Here is a 10,897-nt window from a genome sequence, read left to right on the forward strand (position 1 = left end):
GTGGTTCCATCTGTGCCAGTTGCGCCGAGCTCCGCACTTACAGAGGCCCCGTGCCCTTCCCCACAACCGTTAAACTGATTACCGGAGCCTCTGTAACTGTCTCGTACCTTCTATCTGGCTTCTCGTGTCCGGCATCTCCTCCTGCTCCTCATCTCTGCGATGTCACTCTGTCACCTTGCCATGACAACAAGACATAGCGACGCCCCGTTGCCATGACAACGTGATGTCGTATGATGCCGCAACGTCACTGAGACGAGGAGAAAGGAGGAGACGAGATAAGTGGCCTTGCGCTCTCCCCGGAACCGAGCCGCGCTAAAATTGCCAGCTGGCTCTAACGTCCTATTAGAGATCGGCGAATGCGTTCTAATCTGTTTCCTGGATTTTCTCGCATTTCCCCCCCCAAAATCCATGTTGTGGTGTACAGTCTGCAAACAGATTGGGTTGGTTTTAATCTGTGCGGATTCATCAAAAAATGCCATTGAATACAACCCGTGGTCGGATTTGTAGAATCCATTCCGCGAATTCCTCAATCCGTTGCCGGATTCTTAGATTCTTAAGAATTCGCCAACGGATTGCGGAATCCGCGGATTGTATTCTACAAATCCGTCCACGCGTGGCGGAATCCGCGGATTGTATTCTACAAATCCGTCCACGCGTGGCGGAATCCACGGAGTGTATTGGTAATAATAAAAAAAATCCCCAGAACCGCCAATCGCACCTTTTGTGATTGATCCGCTGAAATCTGCCGACCAAAGAAACCGGCCGATCCAAATCCAGACCAAAAATTCACCCATCTCTTCTCCCCATACATGTTTTTTTTTTTTTTTTAATCACAGCGTCCTATCACTATGAATTCCTAACTAATATGCTCTTGAGATCCCGTACACGACAGCGAGTATAATTTGTCTTCTTTGACTAAACTCTTTAATATTCAGGTGCACGCTACAACTTAAGATCATTCAGCTCCTTTAGTGCTGGAAGGGCACACACCGCGGGTTCTTCCAGCTCTAATAAGTTTAATTGTCACTGTGGAGGTCACTGAGGAACTGCTGGCAATTCTCTGCCAGCCTACCCCTTTCTACCTGTCACAAATCATTGCATTTAAGAGAAGGTTTCCTCGACATTCCATTTATGAGAAGAACAATCAGTTGGTTTGACAGCAGTGCGTAGGTGAGAGCTCCGTGGCACTAACCACTTAATATTTCTAATTCAGTGAAACAGCATTGCTGTCGCTGTTGTCATCTTTTATTATATTGTCCATCATAGCTGTTGTCCTTTTATGATTACAGTGATACAAGTGCAGTGTTGGTTGGTGAATACAGAATTAGTACTTAGATTATGAAACAAATATCTTGCTCAGGGCGGCTGCTAAATTTGAGCAATCTGCCAACAGAAATTATATATTTCATTTCCACCTACTGGCAATTTTTTTGCTTCAATTATTTTATTAACCTAAAATGATTTCCGTCATTGAATTATTATAAATGATGGGTCCTTACTGACCTGCCAATACAGCCTCCAGAACTTTACCTCTCCAGTCTTCACAGATAACATAGTATGAAGAATAAGGTATTGTCAGTTTGCCCCGCTCCCAGGGGACTCCCGCTCCCAGGGGACGCCTGCTCCCAGGGGACTCCCGCTCCCAGGGGACTCCCGCTCCCAGGGAGCGCCTGCTCCCAGGGGACTCCCGCTCCCAGGGGAGTCCCACTCCCAGGGGACTCCCGCTCCCAGGGGACGCCCGCTCCAAGGGGACGCCCGCTCCCAGGGGACGCCCGCTCCCAGGGGACGCCCGCTCCCAGGGGACTCCCGTCCAAGGGGACTCCCGCTCCCAGGGGGCGCCCGCTCCCAGGGGACTCCCACTCCCAGGGGACTCCCGCTCCCAGGGGACTCCCGCTCCCAGGGGACGCCCGCTCCAAGGGGACGCCCGCTCCAAGGGGACGCCCGCTCCAAGGGGACTCCCGCTCCAAGGGGACGCCTGCTCCCAGGGAGGCCCGCTCCCAGGGGACTCCCGCTCCCAGGGGACTCCCGCTCCCAGGGGACTCCCGCTCCCAGCGGATTCCCACTCCAAGGGGACTCCTGCTCCCAGGGGACTCCCGCTCCCAGGGGACTCCCACTCCCAGGGGACTCCCGCTCCCAGGGGACTCTCCCACACAACTCTAGGGAGCTTCTCAAAATAAAAGTATAGGGAGCATCAACAGGAGAGGTTAAAGATCCATTCCTCAGGTGCAGCGCCTCCAGTCTGTAGGGCCCCTACCAAGGACAAGGGTTGTTCCCACAGACACTCCTCAAACACTGACACAGACATTCCAGTGATGGTACAACCATTTTTTTTGGCAACCTCCAATCCTTCTCCAATTCGTCCATGGTCCCTGGAGCAAACCCAGGGGGGTTGAGGCCCCAAGAGCCTCTCCTTAACCTCCCTACCCCCGATGGGTAAGGTGGAATCAGTTCCACTCCACCAAGGGAGAGAAAGACGGACACAGAGAATTTGGTGGAGGTTCAGCTTTTATACCCGGGGGAGGGGTTTGTAACCCTGCCCCATAACAGGGCAGGTCTAGGTACTGACAGGCATCACACCATCTGCATGTGACCCAGTAAGTACCCTCCCCAGGCATGACACTCCAAACTGCCGGTTTAGGCCTACACCTGGATATGGTAACATTGTAGCTATCCAGGCTGCAAGCTAGGCCTTGCGCAGGAGTTTAACCACAACACTGCCTGTTCCTATCAGGACTTATAGTGTTGAGACCAAAGAAAAGTATAGCATGGGACACTAGGCTTTACATCTATGTTAAAAAATTAAGAAAATTCGCAAACAAAATGACATGCTTGGATTGTCTCTTTAAGACAGACCTATGCTTCCTCTCTTGTTTATATTGGCTAAGGGTTGTAAGCCTTGTGTCTTTTTTGTATGTCAGTATGAACTGTACTAGTCAAACAAGCATATTAATCGCAAACAGCAGGAGAGTGGTCTTTTTTAGAGCCAGTAAACCGCACAGTGATTATAGATCAACTTTACTCATGCAGTTCTTACTCCTTACCTTGTGTCTTGGATTACCAGGTGGTATGAGTCAAGCTCACAGCACACGGGTTCCTCAAACATCCATGAAGTTAATGAACAAGAATTGCTGATTGAGCAAAATACTGTTGTGACGTGCAAGGTTCTGAGAGTGAGTAATGCATGTTTGTTTGTTTACTTGTGCGTTGTTTTCCAAATGGCTCACATCATTAAGCACACAGTTCTTAAGGCAGCAGTTGAAGTATAAAGCATTTCTGCGTAAGAACATCTGTCTGAAAGAGATGCAGAAAAGGAACGGCAGACTAGGGGTGTGTTACAGAAAGGCTCTGCAGGTCAGATAAACTCCGAAACTATTCTGCATTCAAGGTTCAGTGCCATAGACACTTTTTAATAATTGGTAGGGCATGTAAAACTTTAAGAAAATGCCTTGTGTGCAGGCATCCACGATTATATATGGGCCCATGTGGCTATAGACGGTCTGATGCCTCAATACAAGGCGTTCATATCATCAGCCATTGGTTTTAGTAATTGGGCCAAACAAGGGTAATGTAATATGAAGATACATAACCTTTATATTATATATTGTGGCAATACTCGAAGGCTTATTACAAATTCTTATATGTTGCGTTTCAGTCTTCAAAAAGGAACCCTCTTCCCAAACTATCCTTTATTCTCAGGGATACAAAGGTCTAAGAAAGTCGGTACTAACTGCCCCCCTATGTGCTAATATGAAAAAGTAGTAATCGTGTTTAAAACAATGCGTTAGACCAGAGGTGGTGTGTAGCTGCATCTCCATTATCCTCCATTAGTTCAATACAGTTGTGGCAGAGACATTGAGATGAGAAAAATATGTGTGAGGTCCCAAAGAATGGCCCTTCATTCGTGGGAGAGATCGCAGGTCTGAGTAAGTGCAGACTTTCTTTGGCTTTTCAGTACCAAGTTCCAGCACCAGAATCATATTGAGCGCCATGTAATGAGAATAGGCAGGTTTGCGGGGTTCGAAATCCAAACTTCGCAAATCCCAGCGTTCATGCGGATGTCCAAGTCAAACTCCGGGACGGATTTTAGAATCCAAGCTCAATACGGTCCAAAACCTGAGAATAGCTTATACACCGATTATTTTTTTTAATTAAATTGTTGGGTTCTCCAATGGAAAACTCACCAACCAATGCAAAAAAAAAGATGTATTTTAATAAACCGGGTGAACTCTTGGGTTCATGAACAGAAAATTTGCAAACGCACAACATATCGAAAAATGAAGACAAAAATCCTGCTTATTTTGAATTTTCTTTTGTTTTGTTCTGGCTCAACCAAATTATGATTATTATTTTTAGACTCACTACACCAATTAAATACGCCCCTAAGTCTCTTACCACATGGCACGGTATACCCATACTACGTTTCTGAGCTAAAAAAAAGGTTTAAGACTAAAGATGTTGCACTAATTCTGTCACTGTCACATGTAAAAAATATTGATCAAAGTGAGACTTTGATTAAAGTTTGTTAGAATTCATCACAAAGTTCTTGTTTGTACATCAGTGCTGTTTTATATTTTACGTTTGATCAGAATCTGGCAGGCAATAGCTGTGATTAAAAATCACTTTGAATGATCCTGACTATGTAACTTGCATAGGTAATTGCATCCAAGTTGTTGATTACAGAACTGCTTATTGCTGGTGCCTGGAAGAAAGAGAGTCTTTGATTTGTCAACATCTACTTATCTTATCAGTGCTCCACCTAATGCTCCATTATGGAACCAAAGAAGGGTGGGGAGTCGTGTTAGTCGTTTCTTCCACGTACCAAGGGAGAGGGAGTAGAGGGTATGATACCTGTTATTGGACCAACAAGTAGTTGATATGTTACAAGCTTTCCAACCTCTGAGTCCTTCCTCGGGTAGACCTGACCTGAGAGGTTGGAAAGCTTGTAACATATCAACTACTTGTTGGTCCAAGAAAATGTATCATACCCCCTACACTCTCTCCCTCATTTGTTACTATTATGGGACCACTGACACAGAATGGGACGTTTGGCCATGACCAAACCACCACCAGCACTGTGCCGGCACGGGGAATGCTCTGCCCCCGGCACCTGCAATGCTCTGCCCCCGGCACCTGCAATGCTCTGCCCCCGGCACCTGCAATGCTCTGCCCCCGGCACCTGCAATGCTCTGCCCCCGGCACCTGCAATGCTCTGCCCCCGGCACCTGCAATGCTCTGCCCCCGGCACCTGCAATGCTCTGCCCCCGGCACCTGCAATGCTCTGCCCCCGGCACCTGCAATGCTCTGCCCCCGGCACCTGCAATGCTCTGCCCCCGGCACCTGCAATGCTCTGCCCCCGGCACCTGCAATGCTCTGCCCCCGGCACCTGCAATGCTCTGCCCCCGGCACCTGCAATGCTCTGCCCCCGGCACCTGCAATGCTCTGCCCCCGGCACCTGCAATGCTCTGCCACCGGCACCTGCAATGCTCTGCCCCGGCACCTGCAATGCTCTGCCCCCGGCACCTGCAATGCTCTGCCCTGGCACCTGCAAGGCTCTGCCCTGGCACCTGCAATGCTCTGCAACCGGCGCCTGCAATGCTCTGCCCCTGGCACCTGCAATGCTCTGCCCCGGCACCTGCAATGCTCTGCAACCGGCGCCTGCAATGCTCTGCCACCTGCAATGCTCTGCCCTGGCACCTGCAATGCTCTGCCCCGGCACCTGCAATGCTCTGCCCCGGCACCTGCAATGCTCTGCCCCCGGCACCTGCAATGCTCTGCCCCCGGCACCTGCAATGCTCTGCCCCCGGCACCTGCAATGCTCTGCCCCCGGCACCTGCAATGCTCTGCCCCCGGCACCTGCAATGCTCTGCCCCCGGCACCTGCAATGCTCTGCCCCCGGCACCTGCAATGCTCTGCCCCCGGCAACGGCAATGCTCTGCCCCCGGCACCTGCAATGCTCTGCCCCCGGCACCTGCAATGCTCTGCCACCGGCACCTGCAATGCTCTGCCCCGGCACCTGCAATGCTCTGCCCCCGGCACCTGCAATGCTCTGCCCTGGCACCTGCAAGGCTCTGCCCCGGCACCTGCAAGGCTCTGCCCTGGCACCTGCAATGCTCTGCAACCGGCGCCTGCAATGCTCTGCCCCTGGCACCTGCAATGCTCTGCCCCCGGCACCTGCAATGCTCTGCCCCCGGCACCTGCAATGCTCTGCCCCGGCACCTGCAATGCTCTGCCCCGGCACCTGCAATGCTCTGCAACCGGCGCCTGCAATGCTCTGCCACCTGCAATGCTCTGCCCTGGCACCTGCAATGCTCTGCCCCGGCACCTGCAATGCTCTGCCCCGGCACCTGCAATGCTCTGCCCCGGCACCTGCAATGCTCTGCCCGGCACCTGCAATGCTCTGCCCCCGGTACCTGCAATGCTCTGCCACCTGCAATGCTCTGCCCTGGCACCTGCAATGCTCTGCCCCGGCATCTGCAATGCTTTACCCTGGCACCTGCAATGCTCTGCAACTGGCGCCTGCAATGCTCTGCCATCTGCAATGCTCTGCCGCGGCACCTGCAATGCTCTGCCCCGGCATCTGCAATGCTCTGCCCCGGCATCTGCAATGCTTTACCCTGGCACCTGCAATGCTTTACCCTGGCACCTGCAATGCTCTGCCCTGGCACCTGCAATGCTCTGCCCCGGCACCTGCAATGCTCTGCCCCGGCACCTGCAATGCTCTGCCCCGGCACCTGCAATGCTCTGCCCCTACAGTTGGATCTATGCAAATTAACAAATATGTATATATTTTTAAGTGTTCTTAATATCACGCTATTCACGTTACGAAGATAACCGCAAAAGATTTTCTATAAGCAAATGAAAAGATTTCAGGGGCTTTCCAGCTGCAGATATTTGTACTCGGACACAATGCGGGGAATTTCCTCCTCGGTGAAGTATTCCTGCGGCAAAGGTATCCAATTCACTCATTTTGTTTCTTACATTTGATATCAATCTCTTTTGACGCAAAGATTAGCGCCGCCTTGCACCGCGCAGTGTATTCAAGGAATGCAAAGAATGACAATACTGGGGAGATAAAATGCTTTATTGCATCTTATTATTATATTGTGTCAAATAACTCCTCCCGCAGGGACGTTAATCTTTCTATAACTAAATCGCCTACTGATGGGGGCGGCATTAAGATGAATGCAAAGTGCCTTAATGTAATGATAGTCAAATATGCAATCCAGGACTCGCTCTCTCGGCATCGGTGTAACTGCAAAACTATGGTTTGATATGCTTGGTGCGTTTCTCCCTAAGTCAAGGTGCTAAGATGGAAAGGGAAGTCTGGCACCCTTAATTCATCCTTGAAAGCTAGAAACATACAATCTGATGGCCGGCAAGAACCCCTTATCCCTCTGTGTCTGCCCATTCTCCTATCTGCTGTAATGCCTCGCACCCTATTGCCGGAGTGGCCAACTCCAGTCCTCAAGGGCCACCACAAGGTCAAGCTTTAAGGATATCCCTTCTTCCTGAATGACTGAGCCACCTGTGCTGAAGCAGGGATGTCCCTAATACCTGAACTATTGGTGGCCCTTGAAGACTGGCATTGGCCACCCCGACCCTATTTCGTCCTATTTCTTGAATTCCCTTGTTGTTTTCACCCATACCACCTCTGCTGGGAGGCTCTTCCTCAAATCTACTACCCTTTCAGTGAAGAAGCGCTTCCTCGCATTTCCCCTTACCCTGCCACCCTCCAGCTTCAGAGAATTACCTCTTCTTCTAGCGCTCCTCTCTCTTTGGATCATGCTTCCCTCCTGTGCTTTGTTGAATCCTTTTATATATTTGAAAGTTTCTATCACCTGAGGGCACCTACCAAAGCGACATAGTTATAAATATGTACGGTAGGTGCAGGGCCGCCGGCAGCTTTACCGGGGCCCAGGACTAGATGTCCCACCCATCCCCCCCTGTCAGCGGCTATGTGAGGCCCCCACTTTCTCTTACACACCTCCTCACTCTCATCCCCTCTATTTCTCCCCCCTTCTCACACTCCTCCCATGTATTTCTCTCCCCCTCCTCTCTCCCCCCTTTCTCGCACACTCCCCCGTCTTACACTCTTCCTCTAACTCCCCTAACGCCCCTAACGCCCCTCTCTCACTTTTCCATTCTCTCTCTCACTCTCCCTTCTCTCCCTCCCTCTTCTCTCCCTCCCCCTTCTCTCCCTCCCCCTTCTCTCAACCCCTACCTTCTCTCCCTCCCCTTTCTCTCGCACATACTCTCCTTACCCTCTATCACTCCCCCCCCCTCTCATCTCACTCAATCCCACTCCCTCAATCCCCCATCTCATACTCCAACCCCCCCCCCCCACACACACACACCACTCCCCCAGCCCCCCACACACAATTCTACCCCCACACAATTCCCGCTGCATAAAGTAGGCAAACCTCAAAAAGGCACAAAAGTAAAAACAAGTCCATGGGTCATAAAAAAATAAATACAGAAATACCCACAAACCAAATGCAACGAAGAAGACTCGGCACTCCAGTATTAGTGTTCAAAAACAAACAGCTTTGTATGGAAAAAATCCAACTTTCTGGTTCAGCTGTAGGACCTTCATCAGGGTTGTGACCATAGCTGGACCAAAACGTTGGATTTTTTCAGTCCAAGTATTTCTGTATGTAGCCATGTTTAAAAATGGTATACAGTTCTTTCTCATGCTGGCAGTAAACCTGGTAAGTATACAGGATTGCCAGCATCAATCATGGAGGTTTGCCCACACATCCTGGTGAGGTGTCATATATACTCAAGGGGAGTGGTACCATGCTCTGAGTCCACTGTTAGTGACACAAGAGGTGTGGCTATTTCCTATGTCTATATAAGACACAGCACTGTCTAAAGTTAGTGTTGTTGGAGAGGTGTTGATCTGTATGGTTCCAGAGTTATGATTCAGTTCTGGAGGTCTGCAGCAAGCAAGGCTGTCAGACCTAGTCAATAGTATCTGCACTGTGATCAGGGACCTGACACAGGTGGTGATCTCCCTGGGGGGAGAGGTGACCCATCTCCATTGGGAGGGAAGAACTTTCTAAAAGGATGAACTGTAATATAATGAGCGGCTGAATACGGCCGCTGCGAGGGGCAGTCTGCTATGATGACAATAAAGATGCCCAAGTTCACCAAATCCTTGCTGTGTGAGAGTGAAGTTCTTGCCCAGAAGGAGGCACCCCAGAGGAGGTCCTCATCAGAAACATCTCCCTGCGGACGCAGAGATTCTGATGAGGTGGAGGCGCTGCACTGGATATAGGTAGGACTCTAAGAACACTACCTCAGCGCCTGCCATGCTGATATCCCCACTGACACCAAGCGGGAGACTCAGGAGTCCTGTACGCCAGCAGGTGCACCACAGCATACATGCATGTAATGGGGACCAGTTAGACCACAGGGGCCAATCTGAGATTGGGTGGGTCCAGAAAAACCGTTACATGTGTATATATATATATAATCATAAGGAAAACGCAGCACTCCTGCGTGCTTCAGGTGATTGGCCCTGGTGCAAATGTGTAGATGCAGATACGTATTATGAATAATTCCAGAGACACTCAAGGGTCTTAGGAAGAACTGATTGTGGTTTTCTGCTCCAGATCTGCGTGTCCTGTCCAGACAGTCTGACCGAAACAATAAACCACAATAAGTTATTTCTAAGACCCTTGAGTGCCGGTTTCCCATCCATGGTCTCCACCACGTCTCCTGCTGCTGGTGTTGAAATGCTTTTACATGTAGAGATGTCCAAATGTCTTCAAATGTCATTCACAAAACTTTTTCACTTTTTTAGTTTCTTTTTTTTTTTTACATTGGTAATTTTCCTTAAATTTTGCAAAAATGCTGTATATATATTGGGCCGTGTGACCTGAATTTGGAGTTATGTGACCTGCACTTTGACTTGTAATGAGTGGCAGGGGGTGGGGGGTGGGGGGGGGGGGGGGTTTGGCCGAACTGCTCTGAATTTCGCTACATTGTTGCAATAAAGGGCAGCGCCGGTTCACAAACTTCAGTAAAAATGTCGTACATCTTCACGCAGAATAAATCTGTAACCAATGTCTCGCTCCACTGTCAGCAGATAATGATTTGTACAGACACGGGCTGCAGGCATAACCAGTTCCTCACAGGCTTCTTTCACCTTAATAAACCATAAACCTGATCCTAAATCCTACTGCTGTGGAGATCACAGACGTTATTTGTTGGAAAGGGGACTTTTAGCCGCGGCCGTTCAGCTGCCAAGGGACAATTGACCACAGCTGTTTAGCCACCAGCTGTACCGGCCATGAGGTAGGTGATTTTTTTAGTATAAGGCGTTAACGTTTTTAGGGTAAGGAGTTAAGGATAGGCTTTTTAGGGTACGGTGTTAGGGTATACATTACCTGAGGCAGCGAATTGTCCCTGTAGCCAAATGTCGCAGCGTTAAATGGGCGTGGATTATGGTGGCTGTATTATAGTGGCCGTGGCTGAATTATAGTGGCTGTATGGGCGTGGCTGGATTATAGTGGCTGTATGGGCGTGGCTGAATGATAGTGGCTGTATGGGCGTGGCTGAATGATAGTGGCTGTATGGGCGTGGCTGAATGATAGTGGCTGTGTGGGCGTGGCTGAATTATAGTGGCTGTATGGCCGTGGCTGAATTATAGTGGCTGTATGGGCGTGGCTGAATTATAGTGGCTGTATGGGCGTGGCTGAATTATAGTTGCTGTATGGGCGTGGCTGAATTATAGTGTCTGTATGGGCGTGGCTGGATTATAGTGGCTGTATGGGCGTGGCTGAATGCTCGCGGCTAAACGCCAGCATCTATTTGTCAGTAAACAGATTTAGCAGGTTTTTTCTATGCAAATTGCCCTTACTCTTAGTTTCCATCCTTATCGCATGTGCCATTT

General features: G+C 49.9%; 1 protein-coding gene across 3 annotated transcripts in view; it reads left to right on the forward strand.

The window, feature by feature from the left end:
• PEX5L (peroxisomal biogenesis factor 5 like) overlaps positions 1-10,897 on the forward strand; it is a 144,074-nt gene that overhangs the window by 39,954 nt on the left and 93,223 nt on the right. The window lies entirely within an intron of this gene.

Source organism: Ascaphus truei, chromosome 14 (genome assembly GCF_040206685.1).
Source record: "Ascaphus truei isolate aAscTru1 chromosome 14, aAscTru1.hap1, whole genome shotgun sequence".
In the NCBI taxonomy this organism is placed as follows: Eukaryota; Metazoa; Chordata; class Amphibia; order Anura; family Ascaphidae; genus Ascaphus; species Ascaphus truei.